This window comes from Accipiter gentilis, chromosome 3 (assembly GCF_929443795.1).
Source record: "Accipiter gentilis chromosome 3, bAccGen1.1, whole genome shotgun sequence".
NCBI classification, from domain to species: Eukaryota; Metazoa; Chordata; class Aves; order Accipitriformes; family Accipitridae; genus Astur; species Astur gentilis.
The window spans coordinates 4,822,899-4,844,107 of record NC_064882.1 but is presented as its reverse complement, the minus strand read 5'-3'; the positions used below and the strand labels follow the sequence as shown (position 1 = coordinate 4,844,107).

The 21,209-nt window shown below is 42.5% G+C and overlaps 1 protein-coding gene across 2 annotated transcripts in view; it reads right to left on the bottom strand.

The window, feature by feature from the left end:
* MARCHF1 (membrane associated ring-CH-type finger 1) overlaps positions 1-20,824 on the bottom strand; it is a 256,852-nt gene extending 236,028 nt beyond the window's left edge. For both annotated transcript variants that reach the window (XM_049833781.1, XM_049833800.1), the window contains exon 1: positions 20,730-20,824. The gene's annotated coding sequence lies outside the window, so the exon portion shown is untranslated. The remainder of the gene's footprint in view (positions 1-20,729) is intronic.
* Positions 20,825-21,209: the final 385 nt, after the last annotated feature.

The window sequence follows — 21,209 nt, the reverse complement described above, 5'->3', positions numbered from 1 at the left end:
CAGAACAAGCCACAGGTTTGCTACATAAACGTTTAGGAAAATATGTCATAAAAAAAATTAAGTACATCTGCAACCCAGTATCTTTATCCATGAAGTTTAATGAATTACTTTTTTTTTTCCAAAAAGCCAAAACAAAACAAAAGTTAAAGGCTTTGAATGAAATTTAGAGAAAAATATAAGGACCGCTTTGGGGTTTTGCTTTAATTAACAACATACATTCTTTCCCAGCCAAGCTGTAGGGACACATGGAAGCAATCAGGTACTTTGCTATTTCTCCTTCTACTCTTCCTACAGTTCTGCATAGTTCTTTTAAAGAAGTACATCCAAGAATTTCCCCCTTTCACTCTGGGGAGTTAATTACACTACATACAAGGCCATGAAAAACACACAGGTTCCAGGCACAAAAAAGCACCATGTTATAATCTACTAAACATTAAACAAGCATATAAAACAAAAAACCATGTAAATGGCAAACTGCTTTACATACTATAAATAACCTGAACAAAAACTGCTGGACAGTAAGTCTATTTGTCTCTTACACAATCTGACTTGTTTGTTGTGTAAGTCCGAACATATACCAAACATAAGGCATGTTCAAGTACGTAAGTACAAACGTTTATCTCAATGCTTACATTTTTCAGTCTGAAAAGACAGTTCACAAAAATACAGTATGTGCCATACAGCTACTATTCTGGCTTGCAAAATGCCTCTTGCTCACCAGGCTTGTTCCTGACATAACTGTCTGAACTCTTTAAAATAGTTTCTTCTTGCTGCCCCCTATTTGTTCTCTACTCTTCCTGCTTATTATCTAGTCCAAAGGTAACATCAGTGATGACACACCTCTTGACAAAAGAGGGAACCTGACAGTGATAATGCCACATTTTGGTGCTGAAATGGCCAAGGAGGACAAAGGTCAAACAGCCTCCTGCACTCCCAAGGTTTCTTAATCACATCAAAGGATGCTGGTACCTTTAGGGATCTTGTATACCCATTCAAAAATACCTGTATTAAAAATAATGAATAATAAGATATAAAGTACTAGAATTATATTACATTTATATATTGATATCATTGACGATTTTAAAAAATTAATTTTAATTTAATATTACTGTTCATGTTAATATGTTACAATAAAAAGGAAAACTGTCTATATTAAAAATAAATTGTCTAATTAACACAAGATACTCAGTAACAGACACTGTCCAGTTTTTTTCCTTCCACTCTGACCTGTTCTTCATTTATGGTTTAAACTGTAGTAGTCTGTTGTCACACAGGACTTTTCCAAACCATAAATTGTTTTAGCCCATTTCTTCCTTTGACACCTCCTAAGCCTACCAACAGTTCTCATGTCAGTAGGGAAACTGAAGGCTGTCCCCATCTACGACGGGACAGTGATTTAATTTCAGCATGAAACAAGTAGGCATTCGATAGCACAGGGAAAGTTTCTGAAGCAAATTTCTACATCAGATTGCATTGAAAGGGGAAGCTATTAATTTGCAAATTCATTTGCAAATATCCCACTCATACTCATCCCTCCAAAGATTTCATTCGCTCACAATCTCACACTCACCTACACACAAGCGACATGTCCACCCAAGTGGTTTGGCCAGGATCACCTGTATGTGACAAAGAGGACAAGAGGCACCAGCTGTCAAGTCCTCACCACGTTTCTGGGTTTCTTCTCGACTGGCAACAACAAACTAGTTTTTGGACAGATCTTCATAGCCTTTAGGAGCCAGCAGCCATTGTGGGGTGGTCCTCCACACCAGAACCCTACTTACCTCAGCCTTCATAAATCTTATTGTTGTTTCCTACTCTGCTTTTCTTCATTTGGAATATATATATAGTCTATAGTCCGTTTTTCTGTTGGGCAAGCTGGAAAAGAAATGGTACGCATGACAAGCTTCCCCTGACAAGTCATCTGCTCTTTCAGAGGGCAGGCATTCTGGTCTTGACATAAATAACACATTTCTCAATATTACCACTGGGAATAGTGTCCCGGGAGCTGCATCCTTGGAGAGTTGTTCATTATTGATACAGGCCTTTCTTTTAACCCTTGTGCTGCTGCTTCTGATGGTTAAACACACTTTTCCATTCCTACATCATTCCTACCAACCCTAATATTTCTATTACAGATCTCCATAAAGGGTTTAGCAAAGGTAAGCCAAACCATCACAAACAGCACAAACTGTCATTCCTGGAAATCTCACCAAAGCAGCCAAAAGCTGATGACCATCAAAAACTAATCTCTCAACCCATGCACCTAGTCCTAATGAACTGAGGTGCCTGATGGTCCTTGTAAGAACTTATGTTGCTATGTTCTATGGTAATTAAAGAGTCTGGTTTCTAGCTCTGACTATCTGGTCCCTTCCCCAAGAACTGAAATCAGTTTTAAAAATCAAGTGTGGGTTAATTCAACTGGCAATGGGGATTGTCATATTTTGCATAAATTGTAAAATGCAGTATCCAATGGAAATTGGCAAAAGGACTTAAAAATCCCATGAAGCACTTTTCTTTTTACTAAAAAGCATTAACTATGTCACAATAAATACTATTTGAAGACACATTTCAGAATTGTTGAAAATATAAATGTAGCACAACAGAGCCTACCCAACCTATTTTTGCTTAACAAAGAATGAAACTTTACAGCCAAACTTGCTAAAAACATGGTGTTGCCAACTGAAATGTGTAAAGACAGAAGCAAGACCTGCTGTAGAGACAATTACACATGCTCATCCCCACTCTCCATGACCCACTGCCTGGGCCCTTCCTGCCTATACATCTCCCACAACACCGCACACTCAGCTGTATTCCTACTCTGGTGACCTATGTTCATAACTTGAAACACTGATCTAGAGCAAACCTCAAGGACTGAGAGCTGGAGATCACCTGGGTTTATTTTAATTCTGTTTTCTGGATGTCTATCTGCGACTACAGCTCTCCATTATCCCATAACCTTAGGTTTTAGTCGCATTATGACAATGTACCATATAGGAATATTTCCAAGTGATAATTAAATACCAACACACAGTACCTTTATGGATAACAGCTGACATTTTTCCTCATAAAGAATACTTTTACTTCCTGCCTTTACAGCATTTTTCTCCTCTGTCTTGATTTGGGCCATGAATCAGAGAGTGCACTATGTGCTCAGGACTTTCTACAATACCGGCACATAGGTAGGTAACCCTTTTCCCTAAAGCAAAGGTTTTCAGCATATGATCAACAACTGTTTGGCAACTACACATACCTCCAACAGCTAACAAGACCCACGTTTAATGCTCTCCACTAACTGAGAACTCAAGTTCTCAACAAATACAATTAATCAATATGTACTACTATACAGTACATAAACTAACAAAATTAGGAAAGAGGGCTTAGACTGAAGGAAGAAATGCCTTCTGAGCCAAAATAACTTGAGGAAGGTAAAATACAGAATCAAGGCAGAAGTAGGTAAGTCACGCTGAACATCACATTGATTCTCGAATCCTCCAGTAAGTAAACACTGATGTCCAGAAAGGTGATTAGACCAGCAGCTCCAGTTAGGCTTTCCAAAAAAAAAAAAGCTCTAAATTAACCATTTGTTATTGCTTTCTTTACAAGGTATGGTGTCAACCAATTTCCAACCTAGATATAAAACTATGCAGGGCATTCTTGTTACAGAAAATTCCTTAATTGGATGCCAGCAATGTTTCCTAGCAGAAATGCTCACAATTGTCAAATGTTTCTCTAGCTGAAAAGGCCTCTATTTTTTATGTCAGAGTACTTGCAGTACCTGCCAGTTCTGCACTCCTTATAACATTTGTTACAGGACAAAACACGAAGCCTAAGCTCAAAATGCTGACTGAAAACCAGAGAAAATGGTTTGATTTCTAATATTTTGAATACTATGCCAAAAATAAGCAGTGAGTTAGTTCAACTTGAACATTGTCAAAACCAGATCTTGCTTGACACTGTAGTAATGAGAGCTGTGGCAAAATATTCACTTTTTCAGCATCATGAAGTTCAAGATAGTAAATATTCAAATCATGTCCTGCAAGATGTGTAGTGCTTGTGCCTGCTTACACCAGCCTCAAAGCTGAGTAAGACTTGGTGTGTCTGTCTGGTAAGAATGCCACAATTGTCTACCAAGAGAAAGAGTAGCCACTTACAGCACTGACCAAGACTTGTACACTCCTTTCCCTGGTGGTTACTACTTTCATATAGTTACTGCTACGTGTGGTACTGACATAGCAGCTAAATGATAGTAAGGGTAACTATCATCATATTGAAAAAGTGGAAAGCATGTTCTTTGTTGCTTCAGCATAAAAAAAATTGATCTAGTAAGAGGATACTGTACATTTCTTACCTATGAAAAAGATCAACCCTCTCAGGTCCACTTGAGAAGAACAATTCCTTTCATTTTGCAGGAAACATTTTATTTTTTCATGTTCACAACAGAAGTGGCTAGTAGGAGCTAGGATAAGAATTTTGTTTGCAATCCCACATCTACTGCTTAACGGTTAATTTGTCAAGAGTGTATATCTGGATATTTAATTCTTTGGGCTCTTTCCAACCCACATGGCTATTCAGATTTTGAAGCTCCTCTATAGTCTTCTCCTCATTGCCTGTCTGAGCAGGTAAACCAACAAAGAAATGGGCATGTGTTGCATGAAAGCTGTTGAAACAGCACTAGCTTATAACTCCATGATCTCATCTCATTCCAGGCACAAGCATAGAGGATAGGCCATGCCACTGTCACAGACTGAACAAACTTGAAAACAATTTTAAATGCAAAAATGGAAGTGTAGTAACTGTGTCTGACAAGAAACACTCACCCCTGCAAGACAAAATGTTGCATTTTACCGCTATCTGATGTTGTACTTGAAAGATGTATCTATTTCATTCAGATAAAGTCCTTGCTGGAACAGATATAGTCAAAATTATTTTGATATGCCTGTCTACTCCTAGATTTCTACAGTTGGAAGGAAGATCCCAGCAGTTAAGCCAGTGATATTTCTGATCATGACAATGGCTGAGGTTTGCTTCAGTTTAGCACATGCCTCTCTGGTAGACAAAAGACATCAACGTGGACAAGTACACACAAACTGCTCCAGGACCAGCACTAGCTATGTTTTTGCTAATCAGGCTTGTGAAAGAGAGCCAGGAAGTTGGATAACAGTCACAGTAACACAGCATTCTGTTGCTTCTGGACTGAAGGCAGAGCACAGACAGCTCTGAATATGGGGAGGAAAAAATTGCGTTAAACTAGCAAATTATTAGAATAAGGTGGAGATGCCAAAGATTTGACCTTGAGTCTCTTATATTAAGAGAGAGTGTTCTTGGATGCTACCCTATGCTGCTTCTCTTCACCACTTCCTCTTTCTTCTCTTCCTTCTCCTCCCAACTCCCATCCTTCTTTTTCCTTTGGAAGCCTTATGATTTCTCAAGGGGGGTTTTGTTTGTTTTTGTGGGGTTTTTTTAAAGGCTAAAAAGAATTAATGGGATGAGAACACAGTTCTCTGGGAGCTCCACCCAGGATGCTTCCTTGGGCACAAATAACTACATTGTTCTATTTCAGTTGCTGAGCATGTGGTCTGTTAAATCTTAAAAGTTATGTCTGTTAGTTAAGTTTTCATTGTAAATATTTCATTAAGCTTCCCAGCTTATAATAAGCATTGCTTAGCACTATTTTATGCAACCCAGGCTACAGAAAGTATTCTACCAAGGGGAAAAAAAAAGATAAATGAGAATTGGATAATCACAATTCATTTTATTTTTTTTAATATCAAAGGGAAAAAAGATTTTGAATTCTAAGAATTACCCCTGTTTGGGGAAGATATATCTTGTTTCATCTCATTATCTTATAGCCTAGGCAAATAAGCACACATTATCTTTGTTCTCTTTCTTATTCTTTCTTATTCAATTATTTTTAAAAATCTTTTCTCAAGAAACTACTTTATAAATGGTGTAAGAAAGCATAGGACATATTCTTCCACAACACCTTACTAAAAATGAATTTATTTCTATAACAGATTTTGTCGTCACAAAACATTATTAATCTGTGTTCCAAAACAATAAAGAAAAAAGGTCTTAACCGTGAGCAGCTTTTAGCTGTTTAGATGTTAACAGTCACTCCATTTGTATTTCTATAAAGTTGAGGGATCCAGTCATGTTGACTATTGCTCTCCCAGTCAATTAAACACTACCAGAAGTTGCCTAGTTTCTCTGTCAATTTTGCAAGCCATCATGGGTTTTACTTCCTGGCATTTCCCCCCCTTTGCAAGTGATTTAAATCAACCTAAGATGTAAATGGCACACAGGGTATTAATTGTACTTTAAATTGGATTTTTATTACTATTTTTTTCCTTTTTGTTTATAACATTGAGAAAGGAAACCTCTCAGAATTTTAATTATCATGTTCTCAGATATCTGCTATATTATTTGTTTTTTGGTGAAATAAAGAAACTCTCCTATTATTAGCCCAAAAAACAAAATTGCCTGTTGCAATTCTTACTAGTTTGTCAGCATACAAGAGTGTAATTTATTGGCCTTGCCGTAATAAAGTTTTCTAGACTTCAGCACAATTATTGTAGAGATGGTGAGGAATAAAGTTGTAATTTAGAGATCTAAAAATAGGCTTCAATTCTTATTCAACTAAAGGTGAAATGGAAAAGTAAGATATTTGGAGGAGAAAAAAAAATAGACTATTCTGTTGTCTATTTCAAGTAAAGTATCTGCATTCTCCCTGCACATTTTTAATTAATGCAGCAAGACCTGTGATGATTGCACAAGGAATTACAGACAACATAATGCTTGAAGCACCATTAAGGAGCTGCATAGCCAATACAGTATTAAAGCATGGAGAACCTTCCAGCTCTATAATAACTACTTCAAGGGAATAAAAGTGAAACTTGTACAGCTGCAAAGGTCCTACAGAGACCACAGTACTACAAAGTAAAGCAGAAAGAGAACCAGAGTAAGCTTCACACTACTCCCTATTAATATGCAAGTAGGTAGGTAGGTGTGAGGCTAAATTATTAAAAGCCAGAGCAGAATTCTCTTTTACCTATCTGCTAAACCAAAAGGCATCCATTATAATGTAATGTCATTTCCGAATAATACTGAAAGTTACTAAATATATAGACTTGATACCTGTGTCAGAAAGATCTCCAAATGCTAACAGGTAAAGCCAGCACAGTCTCTACAGCAAAAAAGTACTAAAATTCCTTCAACTTCAGAGGCCATAATCCAATTCTTCTGCAGATTAGATCCCGACTTTCAGATCGGGCATCCAGAAAAGGAGAAACACACAGTGAAAATACACATTGGCATATACTCTGACCAGCAACACGCAGGACCTATGTGGGCAGAAAAGGATATAAGCTATATGTATCTCCAGAGTAACATTTAGCTGCCCAACTACAAAAAAAGCCACTTCTCCCCTAGTAATCCCTGCCTCATTCACCATGCACAATAAAATGAGGCTAGAGCTCTACAGATAAAAATGTCATACAGCTTTGATTTATCCCCAAAACAGCAGAATTTTGAGCAACAGTTCCACGTAGAGGGGGGAGAAAGCATGGAAAAAGGTATTACGTGCAGTTGTAATACATAGTCGCATACACCCAAGAAACCTGCAGAGCAACTGGGGTCTGCTGTAATAGCCAAAGCAGGTGTTACGGTGCGGGGGTTTTTTTTTTGGTAGCAGGGAGGAGGCCGCAGGGCCGGCTCCTGTGAGAAGCTGCTGGAAGCTTCTCCCGCTCCAAGTCAGACCCGCCTCTGGCCCAGGCCGAGCCCATCAGCGACGGTGGTAGCGCCTCTGGGAGAACAGATTTAGGAAGGGGAACCTGCAGTGAGTGGGGGGATTGGAACGTGAGAGGAACCCCTCTGCAGACACCGAGGTCAGTGAGGAAGGAGGGGAGGAGGAGCGCCGGAGGAGGGGGTGCCCCTGCAGCCCTGGTGAGACGGCAGGCTGTGTCCCCCCCTGCAGCCCATGGAGGGGAGCGGGGGAGCAGAGGCCCACCTGCAGCCCAGGGAGAGAGGAGCCCACGCTGGAGCAGGGGGATGCCCCCCAAGATGGCCGGGACGCCATGGGAAGGCCCACGCTGGAGCAGTTGGTGACTGGATAGACCCACGGAAAGGACCCACACCAGGGAAGTTTGTGAGGAACTGCAACCTGCAGAAAGGACTCGTGTTGGAGAAGTTGGTGAAGGACTGTCTCCGGTGGGAGGGACCCCACGGTGGAGCAGGGGATGAGTGAGGAGTCCTGTCCCTGAGGAGGAAGGAGCGGCAGCGACCCGGTGTGGGGAGCTGACCCCAACCCCCATCCCCTGTTCCCCTGCGCCGCTGGGGGGAGGAGGGAGAGAGAACCGGGAGCGGGGTTGAGGTGGGAAGGAGGGAGGGGTGGGGGGAAGGTGTTCTGAGGTTTGGGTTTACTTCCCATTATCCTTGGTTTGATTCGATTTGCAGTAAATTAAATTGATTTTGTTTCTTCTCCAAGTTGAGCCTGTCTTTTGCCTGTGACCACAAGTGATCCCCCCCAGTCCTTATCTCGACCCATGAGCCTGCCTTTATATTTTCTCCTCATCCCACCATGGCTCAGGGAGCCGGGGGGAGGAGTGAGCGAGCGGCTGCATGGTGCTTCGTTAGCGGCTGGGCTGAAACCACGTCAGTAGGTAACAGTGCCAGGGCGCTACCGCCTGTGTGATCAAGAACTCCAATTAATGGGACATTTTGCCTACACTGTCATCAGACTAGCCCCTTGGCTTGTACTCCTGACTTCAGTTGGGCACACCTGCCTGCCGGTCTTCCTTCACCCTCTCAAACCACACAGGCAGTGTTGAGCTGAAGTTGTTCTTAACTAGCTCCTTCTCATCCCCTCTCTTTAATATACTCATCTTAATCAGGCCCTGCCAGATCAATTCTTATTTTATTTTTAGCACGTCACCTTTCTAGCCTAGACTCTGAATATCACTTCCCCTTCCTACAGTCTCACTCCTCAGGTTTCAAGCACTTATCTCTCCACGTTTGTTCTCTTCTCTACTGTTTTCTCCTCCTAGTTTTGCTTTTGGAGGACTCCTCCTTCTAAGCAGCTTTCTCTTCCAGAGCTCCTGGGCAGCAGGCAGCATGTGTCAGTAGGGCTGCTCACACCCTCATCTCCCACAACCCAAATGACTCACATTTGTGATTTCAGAGGACTCCTGCTTTGGCCCAGCCATTAAATTTTAGAGAGGTTTTAGCGAAGAAGTCTAAGTCTTCCCAGCACAAGAACAGGTGTTTTCAAGGTCTGCTATTTTCCACAGGCAAATAAATCTTCTGGAGAAGGGGAGAAACACATTCCTTGCACAAGAATCAATCCATTTTGTTTCAAGGCCCCCGTCCTGAAGCATCAGTGTGTGTAAGTTTCCAACAGCGTTTGACAGTTATCTTTTTCCCCCAGCTCAGCTCTCTAACCTTGCCAAAACCTTCAAAAATTTCTGCTTGAAAGACTGGCAGACATCACACAGGGAGTTTAAAGACCAGCAAAAGGCATAAGTAACAATGACCAGTGTCATATATCAAGGAAGCCCAATTATACATAGACGATTAGGGTAAAAAGAGTATTCATCATTTATCACATCACATTTTTCAACTATCATTTCAACTATCTATTTCAGAACTTTTACCCAAGAAAACTCCTTTCTAGTTTTTTATAGCAATTTTAAATTTCCACATGTTGAAATTTCCATTGCCTTTCTATGGAAAGTTCTGTTATCTCCAAATTGTTTTCACTTTTTTTGTGGTTGCTTCTGTTTGAAAAACCTATCTTCATACCATCATGGAGAGAAAGAGCTGCATCTGCTGTCAAATACACTTTCACGATATTGATGCATTCACTTTATGTGAATTTTATTTTAAGAAAATACTACAGAAAAGAGTTCCCTTGCTGCATGAATTTAGTTCCTTGCTCTGGCAGGCATCTCATCATCTTTATGAAAGCTTCTTCATAAATTTCTAAGACTCTACTTTAACACAGTAAGATATGGTTTGATATAAAATACCTTCAATTGGGAGCTATTCTATTGATTAGAAACCCTATTCTAATTTCTAGAGTAAATTTATACAGAGTCAATATGGCCATTTGCTCTCGTATCAGTACTGTCTTGTTCCAAGTAATTCTTTCCTTGTGATTATCCCCACACATTTATAGAGTGCTCATATACCCTCTCACATTTCATCTTACCAAAGAAGTCAAGCTCCCAACTAACGACATGATACACGTCAAAAAAGGTTGACGGTTACGTTTGTTTCTTAAAATCAAGATTGATCTTATTTACAGTTTAGCCATGCAAACAGCTACATAGGTTTAGCTGAGGCAAAGGGGCCTTTGATTTGTCATGCTTCTTTAGTACCAGTCTCTTTCGTAAATTCCTAATATCTTTTTCTAATTTTCTTTTACCGTTATGCACAGAACTATCCTTTCTTCCAAAAGCAGTTTAAGAACTTGAATAACACTGACGTCAAAACCATAATCCTGCAGTTGCCTGGATTAATTTTCCCCCCTTTCTTAAAAAAACATACACTGCCCTGTTAATGCCTAATTAGCTAGTTGCTCCACTTTCCAGCAGATGTGCACTCAGATTCCACCTTAATTTCCATTTTCATACTTCTATGCCTTTTCCTGTAGGTGATTGGAATCACTTGGGTGTAAAACGTGGCACACAATCAAGTCTTTAGATGAACCTAGACTTTTAGTATTTCCCCATCCCCACTCTTGCAAAGATATCTGATGAACTTTGTGCTACTTACTGCAATACCCTTTGCAGGGTCTAACTCAGCTGGACAGTTTCTCTGTGCAGGCTGTCTCCAGTCCTAAGGCACTGAAAAATCTAGCTGCAATGATGAACACGATCATTCTTTCATGAGTCCAAGTGTATCTTAAGGACAGCTTTGCAGAACATGCATATGTTTAACTGCGGTTTAAAAAGAAGTAATTGTAATCGTTACAGCCTTTAGAAGTAATCTAAGCTCTTAAAGACACATAAAGAAATGTTGGTGGCAATTCTGGAAAAAAAAAATTAATTCCATCCCATTAGCTACAACATTGCCATAGGCAATCACAAGCACTCGCTCAGTTTTTGTTTTGTAACTATCATTATCACCTGGATTCCTCATAGATGTTTTAAGTAGTGTTGTAACCTGTACTGGAGCTTATTGCTACTGACTAGACCTCTAACTGAAGAATAATCCACTTTAAGTTTTAAAATAAAAATCTAATTTGACTAGACGTGACAGGTCATACAATAAATTTTGCATTCCACCAGCATAAAGCCAAACAAGAAGGCAGCAAGCATGTGCTCTAAAACAATTAAATTTTTTTCCTTCCTACATATTTAACAACATATTTTCATCGCCAGTTTACTCTTTAAAATTCCCGTAGAAAATGAAGATGGTTGTCTACTGTCAGATTATGCAACAAAAGCTCATCTGCACCCCAACAACAGAACACGGAGAGACAGTGGCAGGTGGGGAAGCGCAAATAATACCCTGCCCAGCTCCTCCCAGGCCCATCACAGGAGCAATCTGCCCATTAGAGGCCCAACTCTACAAGCCCAGAGGACCACAGGGATGCAGAATGGCAGACAGGAACACAAATTAGGGACTTGGAGGAAGGGAGGCCGCATCCAGACCCCTCCCAGGGCTGTCCGAGGAGAGCCTCAGCCCCAGTGTCCAAGTGTGAAACCCATCACGATGAGTCAATATGAGAGCACCTCTTGGATAGAGGAGGGGTCACTACTCCCAGGGGTGTAGGAGACATTACAGTATGCAGGGGAAAGGCATTTGGGGATTGCACAGGACTTACTATGGGATGTTTACAGGAGGAACCAAAGGCAGGGACAGGGACGGATTTACACGATTTGGCCAGGAACAAGCGTGAGAAAACAGAGGAGTAAGTGGAATAAAAGGCCCAGTTGCATGCAAATAGTTAGCTGGTTCGTTCACTTGTCTGCCCATGTCCTGCACCTGATCGGTGCAGTCTGTCCTATCTTATTAAACCCTCTCTAACTCTTTCCTGGGTGAGGGGCTCCATTCATTATGCTTGCGTGCACAGGGGTCCACGTGCAGCAACTGGGGTGGGACTGCCAGCCACCGGAGAGACCGGCGCAAGTGGCCTTAAGTGCCAGCCTGGGGTGGGTCATGCAGCAGCCGGAGCAGGTGCCGGCAGGCACTCGCGTGTGTGCGTGTGTACTGGGAACCAATGTTCAGCCTTGCTGCCGGGTGGACCCGGGGCATGGAGTGTGGCAGCCTTACCCCTCTCAGGCTGCTGGATCTGGCCTGATATTTTCCCCTAGCCTAAGGGAAGAAAAGGCTTTTGAAAACTTAAGCACAGCACATGCTTAAAACAAGATTTTCTTTTCCCATTCCATATACGGTGATCATCATCTTTCATTCTGTATCTCAATTCTGTCCCTTTTCCACTATTTTTCCACTCAGATCATTTCACCCACTTCATATCAATCTTCTCTTATCATATTTATTTCCTCCCCTCCTTTTCACTTCCACCCTACCCCTACCTCAGATTTTACAGGTTTGTTTTCTTTCAGTTTGCTTAGGCCTTTCTCCATTTTCTATAATCTTACCTTCATCTTCCTCTCCACGAAATTCTGTTTATCATTTCCTCTTTAAATTCCTCAACCACCCTTTCAATAGGGATAAAAACTGCCCCTTACAGATTCTGTCACTTCTCTTCAGCTTTCTTCTCGCTTGCCAAAATGTGTTCTTTGTAACGCCACCTCTCACTCTCTTCCAAAGCAAAACACATGCCATTGAGGCACTCTTCCTCTTACTTTAATAAACCATGGCTATTTTCAAACACTTACTGACTGAACAGGGTTTGTATTAAATTTTTTTCACAGGAGGACAGAATATAATCAGCAGACTATTACTACAAACGCAGTTCAAAAGACTCAAAAATTCAGAAACGGTTTCTTACAAAGTGCGAGAGACTGCTCATGTAACAAACCCACCAAGAAAACACTTGAGGTTTAGTTATTTCTTTTCCCCTCCTCCCCTGCGTGTAGCTGCAGAAAAGAGACCATTTTCACATACTCCTCGAGAGAATTTGATTTCTCAGGTTTTGCTCTACCTTAAGTCACCCACTTTACCAACTTCAGCATATCCACATACAATTGCGATGTTGAATTCAGTTCTTCAATCTAGCAAGAGTTTAGCAAAGAGCTTTTACCTTTTTGAAGCATTTTGACTCAAATGGACAGTCAATCCCTTTCTCTCAGCTCCACAGAATACTGCATCCCACCGGCTGCGAAGACCAGCATTTGAGAGGCATGCGGAGATGGAATTAGTTTGGGTTTTTTGCAGGTATGCTATCTTCCGTCCAATACCTCATATGGTCTGTTAGGACTTCCGCTAACCTTAGGCACCGATTCTACTGTTTGCTTTAAAAAAAGGTGCTGTACAAACAAGGAAGATGCATCTTAAACATAACCCTACAGGATTAAAAACATTTATCAGCTTTATAGAAAATCGTCTGTCTTCACAAAAACTCATATCCATCAGCTGACTCTTTAACGACCGTTTACCCACATGTAGGGCTAGCACAGAGATGACTAATTTGATACTGTTATTACATAGAGAAATTTTCTACTCTGCACCAAAAATTATTACTACTGCCCAGAAAAACAACTTGGTCACATTAGCCAACCTGTTTGGCTGCACTCGGCAGGAGGGCTTTAAGCAGAAGAGACCACACCACTGTGAGGAGACAGCAGACATCTTTTGAAGGGGGTTGGCACTCAGGAGCCATGCTTTAGGTTTCTCTCCAAAGAAGCAACACAGACCCTCTGAGCCTGGAGCAGCAATGTGGTAAAGTAGTATATTGTCCACCACAGGCCAGGATGGGAATGTGCCTGCATTCGTAGATTGCCTGGCAAGGACTGGTCACACAGCCTGATGCCAGTTTCAAACATTGGAAATATTGAAGCACAAGGTCTTTCCTTGGGAACCATAATCATCCCTTTCTTATGAGGACCCAAGATCAGGAAAGCATGATTAGATTTAGTCCTGTTCCACACTATTTTGTACTAGTACATGGGATTTACACTCCACAGTCTACTTCTGAACAAGGGTTTTTCCTTACACCACTTGATGGCATCAAGGTCCTTGAACAGCAGAGCAACAGCAAGCTCACTGCAACTGCCTCTGCACCCAGCCAGTCCTGATAACCAGAGAGCTGGAGTTCGCCTCACGTTCTTCTGCTACGCAAATGAGTTCCAGCCGACGATTTCCAGCAATACACCAAGATTAATGCTGCAGTCCACATTATTCTCCCAGCCCCCTTTCATCACGCTTGTCAAGTCCTACAATGTCTTAAACTGGGCTTGGGCTTTCCCTTAAAACTCCGACCACGTAACACATCCGCACCCTTGTCCTGTCAGAAGACAGCTCCAAAAGTTCACTTTTCCATTGGCTACAAATCTTATCTTAGTCCTATTTTATTACTACTTGATCTCATGCCAAAATTTTGTCCCTTAGTTTAGGTATTTGTCTAGCTCGGCTCACGTTACATCAATTTTACATCTGAATCAATGTATTAATAATTTTCCTCCTCTTTGAACCTTTCTTCCGTGCTAAAGAAGTCCCTTTCTTCCATAACACCATTGGTATTTCAGAACTTCCACTGGAAAAGACTTCAGAGAAATCCTTGGGGGGAGGGGGGACACACCCTATCTCCCACGAGACCTGCAGTCATCAAGCCATCGTAACATGAACTACACTACATGGCTGCTCCCACGACTGCAAAGATGGCCTGGCTTTCCCTCGCTGTGTTTTCGCATTTGGAATCTCTTCTCCTCTCCTTTAGAGAGCTGAAGGGCAGAAACTGGAAAACGAGGGTTAGTACACTATTGGCCTCAAATACATCTTCATTCAATGACCCAGCATGACCAAAACCATTATGATGTGCACAGAAGCCGTCCCCTACGTATCCTCACTGGGAGCCCTAACCATACGATGCCATGACAATTACGTTTCCACAAGTTCCTGCAGAACCATGGTGCCACTTCCCCTCCCCAGCTTGTCCCCTCTACAGCTGTGTAACGCAACATGAAGTAAAAAATATAACACAAGGGAGCAGCTAATTGTAGTACTTTTGTAGACATCAAAAAGGATAGAGAAACTGTTCCTCTGAGGAAAATGGGAAGCCTTACAGGAAATCACTCAGTGACCACTACCTTACTTAAAGAACTTAATTTTGCAGTGGAGATAAACCGACAAGGAAGAGTGTTGTTCTGAATTGCAAATGAAACAGCTTCTGCTTTTTAGATTCTCAGACTGACTTGCTGAACAGATTAGAAGCACTTAACCTGTTCGGTGTTCTGAAGTACTTTTTACTCCACATCTTCCACCATGTCCCACATCGCCCAGTATTTTAACACAGTCAAATATTACTTACCCTTTTTTTGCAGAAATCATATTTGACATCTAATTTTGTCTACCTAAAAGTCCATTTGAAGGTACAAATAGTCCAGATTTGGATTTCAGTTGCTGGTGGGCAATTGTAGGAACATTCCCAGTACATCCTACCCTCCTTGATCTGCCAGACTTAAGTTACATATTTTATTCTGCTGAAGTCTGAGGGTTTGGACTACCATTTTCTCTCTACAAAGCACCATCACGTTGCTATAAATGAAACAAAGTCAACTTAATATCATGCAGTTTGGCTTTGCAAAAATGCACTCAATTCTGACTAGTACGAAAAATTGTTTCACATTTTATAAAAATACCAAGCTATTACTTGCCTTTTAAAGGAATAAAAAGAATGGATTGAAGTCTTTTAAAGGAATATGAAGAACGGATTTAAGTCTTATAAACCAAAACCTCCACAAGTTAAGAGAATGTTCAAGCTACCATTGATTGCATACACCTAACCTACAGTAACACCACTTTCCCTTCCACACTACGCATTATATTATCAAAAACAGTTTACATAGCACAAAACTAACCTTTTTTCTTTATCTTAAAACTTCCAGTAACAGCTGCACCTAACTCCATTTTCTTTGCTTTATTGTTTCTTATACCGGGTGGGTAGGTGCACATTCACAGAACATTTTTGCAGATTCAGAAAGAACCACTGCCTCTAACCACCTGCCCAGTGCTGCCTGTGCAGACAGACACACAGAGCATGCAATACAGCCAGCTACCTCATTCCAAAGCACTAGAAGTTCAGCCAAGTCAGTACAGGGTAGCAGCTACTGAGCTAAGGTTTCATGTTGTGCTGTACTTCCCACCACCATCCCAGGGCAGGCATGCTCACACGTCATAGGGACAGACAGACATAGATGGGTCAGTTCTAGAAGACATTCTTGCAGCAGACAAGCAAAATTAATGGGACAAAATTCAGGCAGGAACATTGTAACTCTTCCTACACACAAGCTACCAGAAATGCTGTCGACGCCTTGAATGCCACACTCCTTGTGCAAAAACATTCATTTTGTAAGATTATAAAAGAGCTATAAATCTAGTATCATCTTCACTGTAAAATCAGAAACCTTGTTTTTCAATAGTCCCTTAGTCTGAAATTAACTTTACACCCTTCTGCAGCTCAGCACTGCCAAAACCTCACACAATAAAGTAGGAGACCTATCCTGTACACCTGTCCTACAACCCACAGGATAGCACTGTGGCAGTACAATTACCCAAAGCACCTTTAATGCCTTTGCATCCCAAAAACCATTCGGTAGAAGGAACTACATGAAGTTACGAGTAGCGTTGAAATATCCTAGAGAGCTGTGAAATGGCATGCACTATTGCAATGCTATCAAACTCATTATTTCCAAATCATGTAACTCTAACTAATACGATTTACATTTCAGCATATGCCTGATTGCCAAGAAATTTGGAAAAAAAGGCAGTGAACCATCAAGATGGCTACACAAAACAAGGTAAAGTAATTTTACCATTTCATATTGCTTTGACTATATCACATAGTCTACTTTTTCATATGTGTTTATTTCTCTTTCCTGAAGAATCTGATATAAACTGCTGTAATACCACACACCTACCTGGAAGAAAATCCCCTTTTCAATTACCAAAGATTTGGAAAAATATTATCCAGCAGAAGATGTCCTTTTTTTTGGCCTGTGATCACTCTGCTCACTTTAAAGGAGTGCACCTCATTAACCCCGATAATTAACAAGGTTATTCTCATCACATAAAAGGTTTAAGTTCCTCTATTAAATCGTTATTTGAATTTGCACTGCTATTAAGATGATGAGGCTATTCTGGATTTAATTTCACATAACAAGATGTTTCCCTTTAAAGATCCTAATTTTTTTCAAGTCAAGGTATATAATTCCATTGTCACGTACGCTACATGACAGTGAATCTACTAGATTAAGGAATGGATAATATACATACAGAAACCAAACAAAATTAAAATTAAAAACCTAAAAGGGGTAAGGCAGCAATGCAAAAAGGCAGCAAAAATAGAAAACAGGCATCTGACAGCAGCATGGCCAAGGCAGCAGAACCCAGTGATAACTGGAAAAGGAGAAAAGGACCAAAATCACAAGGAGATACAAACAGCTTCTGAAAAGACCACCAGGAGATGTTATCAGCTTCTAGCTGGACCATTCCAGTAAGACTTCACAGGCTACAGAGAAACTTCCAATTCCCACGCTCTTCACACTGGAAGCGTAGTAGTGCATATTTGGGGAATTTTGTTCCTAGATCACATGTAAGGTTTCCCAGGGCTGTCTAGCTAATAAAATCTCCTAAAAATCCAATAAATGCTTTAAATTTTGCACGTAGGTGTTCCTAGTACGTGAACTTGCTTCTTCCACAAGAGAAAAGTCAGTTGTCTAAAGGCAGACAGTTATTCTGAGGATATTAAAAACAGTTAACTGCAGCAGTCACATATAGAAATTCCACATCAAATATAAAAACCAAGATGACAGTTTATCTCATTATCCATACTGACATCATATTAGTTGACGTGAACTGTAGTTAACAAACATACAGAATCATCATAGTACGGAAGAATTAGTCACATTCACTTAGAGATTTAATTATATAGGTTTCATTGGCAGCATACCTGACATCAGAGCATTCAAGCGCCTTGAATGTAAGCATCTAGAGACACCATATTAACACCCAAGGCTTTGCAAAGAAGTTTCTCTTGCACAGAATTAAGCCGCTATATAATAATAACAGCAACAATAATAATAATTTTTAAAATCCTTTAAACGTTGGAACAGACAAGAGAAATTTCCATCATGACATGAGGATTACCACAGCTCTGACTGGGTTGAACATTGAAATGAAGCAAGTTCACAGCATTAAGGTCAGCTGTCAGTCCCATATGGGAGACTTCCAAGCACTGCTGGTTTGACCCATCCGTGCACCTTAAAAGGGTGTCATTCATTTAGCGTGCGTCTTCCAGAAAAGTTCATTTTTTGTATTTTAAAGCACCCATTGCTAAATCTTGTCACAAGTGCTTAGCAGTGTGAGAAAAACATTAAACTCTTCCCATGAAGAGTGTCAAGAGTGCTGTGAAATATTCAGAATAGACCCACTATGCAAGTCTAATCAACACAACAACTCCCTTGGGAAATATCAATTTGCAAATCTCTCAAACACCTAAAAAGGGTAAGAAAGTTGTTAAAAATATAGCAGGGTACTCATGAATGAGCCATACACTGAATTTTCTGTTTAAAGTCTAAAGCAAGTAAACATTCTTCAGCAGAATGAAGACAGAAGTATGCACATGAGATTAATAAAGGAGGTAACGGAGGGCAATATTTAATGATCGTGACAGCTTTATGTAAGTTTGGATGAGACTTTTGGTCAGGAAAATCAGACACTAACGGAGTTTTTAGTATTATTAGGAAGCATCATCACTGTGTCTCCAAACACAGCCTTATATGTGGTTTGAATATTGGGAAATGCACCTGAATGCTCACAGGTTATCCAGGGCTATCTTTATTAGGCAATACATTCCAGTTTTCCTTTTCAAATTGTGGTTGCCCAGTTGAAACCAATGCCCCCTGAACAGCAAACCTGTAAGTTTTGTTGCCATCAATTAGTTTCCTTCCTCACTCTAACACAAGATGCACACAACACGCGTCTTCTCACCCCTCACACCCAGCAGAGTCAGGGACAGAACCCCAAACAGAAGCGTTTGTTTTTCAACATGAAGTTCAAAGAGCTTAAAATTACCTCTTTTTTTTTTTTTTTCTTTTCTTTTTTAAAGAAACATTGAAAATAACCAGAGTGGCTCGGCATTGCTTTAATCAGTTTAAACTTGAAGACAGGAACTCTAATTAAAATCTGGAACTCTAGCTGTAAGAAACAGCTAATTAGTTCCCAACTTTTTAATGAAGCACTGTGGCAGCGTCCATATTAGCTGTTCAGTATTAAAAAGAAAATGTTCTGCTGCAAGATAAGCTCATTCTCTCAGGGCAGCGCATCAGTTTGTATATTTACTTCAATCCATGCCAGTGTCACAGGGATTTAAGGAAACACACTACAATAACTATCCGATTTGCAGATCTCCATACACAGGAAGATAACTGAACTTTGCAGCATTTCAAACACAGGAGGAGAAATACAAGGCGGTTCACTGCCGTTGTAACCTACGTTGCCGTTAGGCAAGGAAGACAATTTGAATTGCGCTAAAGTAAAAGGGTGCGTTTCCCTCCTTTCAATTCGTTCCTGACCACAACTTGCAAACACAAGAAAGAAGAAGATGGGGGAAGAGCTGAGAGAAGGCATTTTAACGCTTGTGCTCCCCAGAAGTCTGGGCAAAATTCACGGGATAGGGGAAAAGTGAGGAGAACTGCCCGATTAAGAGGAACCTTGGCTAGACAGTCACAGCAAGGCGTGCTGGCAGCACTGGAAACCTGAACGCCTTCATTCACCTTTCCGCTGCTTTTAGCGTCCCATTTTGTAAGGGCTGGTACTTCTATCCCCCTTCCCGCACACAGAGCATCAACTGGGAAACATAAATAAACAAACAAACGCACGCAGGCTGAAAAACTGATTACAAACGAAGGGCAAGTTCGCCCACGTCCCCGGGGCAGGTTTTCCTAAGCCGGGTCTCCTCCCGTTACCAAGTGGCTCCACGCCACGCTTACTCCGAAGACCCTTAACGTTAAGGCAGGACTATCTCCCGGCGCTGAGCAGGGCGCTGGGCAAGGGCTGCGGGGAGGGCAGGGCAGGGCAGGGCGCTGCCCGCGGCCGCCCCGGCCCCCCGGCGCGGCTGCTCCCTCCCGGGCTCCGTCTCCGACTTGGGGCGAGGGGGTGGAAGTGGAAGAGAAACTCCCTTGGGTTATTTCTCCCAGCAGCGTACGGGGCCGGAGGCTGAGGCAGCAGGGCAGCCGGGGCCGCTGCTCCGTACCGGCGACTGTCCCAGTGCCGGCCCGACCGAGGGATGAAAAGTACCGGCGAGCCGACGGAAACCCTCGCCCTGTGCCCGCCCGCACCCGCCACCGGCCGGGAGGGAGGGAACAGCAGCAGGAACCCGCGCAGGTGCCCTGATGCGCTTCTCCCCCAAAAACCAAACCAAAACAACAACAAAAACACCCAAAACCCACCAAAAAAACCCGGAAAAAAACCCAACCCTCCCTCCCCAAAAAAAAGGGCAGCACCCGGGACCCGGCAGGTGCCCCGCCGCCCATCCACCCCCCCCCCCCCCGCCGGGTCGGGTCGGGTCGGGTCGGGTCGTGCCGTGCTGCCCCCCGCCCACTCACCAGCGGCGGGCCGAGGTGCCTCAGGGAGCCGGCTGCCGGGGCGGCGGGGCCGGCTGCCTGCCGGGCTGCGCCCTCCGCCCCATCCCGCCGCCCGAGCAGCCGCCAGCCCGGCGCGCCGCTCCCGCTCCCGCCCCCCCACGCCCCGCCCCCATGATGTCATCCCGCGGAGCCGCCCCGCCCGCCGAGCCCGGGGCCGGGGCCGGGGCCGGGGCCCGGACTCCCGGCTCTGCCCCCCGGGGGGGGTGGCGGGCAGCGCTGTGTCGGGAGGGGCGGCGGCCGTTCGCGTGGAAACACCGCCGTGGGAAACACGGGAGCGGCGTTGTGGTCAGGGCGTTTCACGCCAGGGGATTCGCTCCCCGCCCTCACCCGGGTTCCGCTTATCCCCGTGAAAGAGCCTTGGAAATCCCTTTGTTGGAAGTGGAGAAACGCTGCGCGGAGTCCCCGGGCGAGGACGGGCGGGTTTCTTTCTCTTGGCGTGAA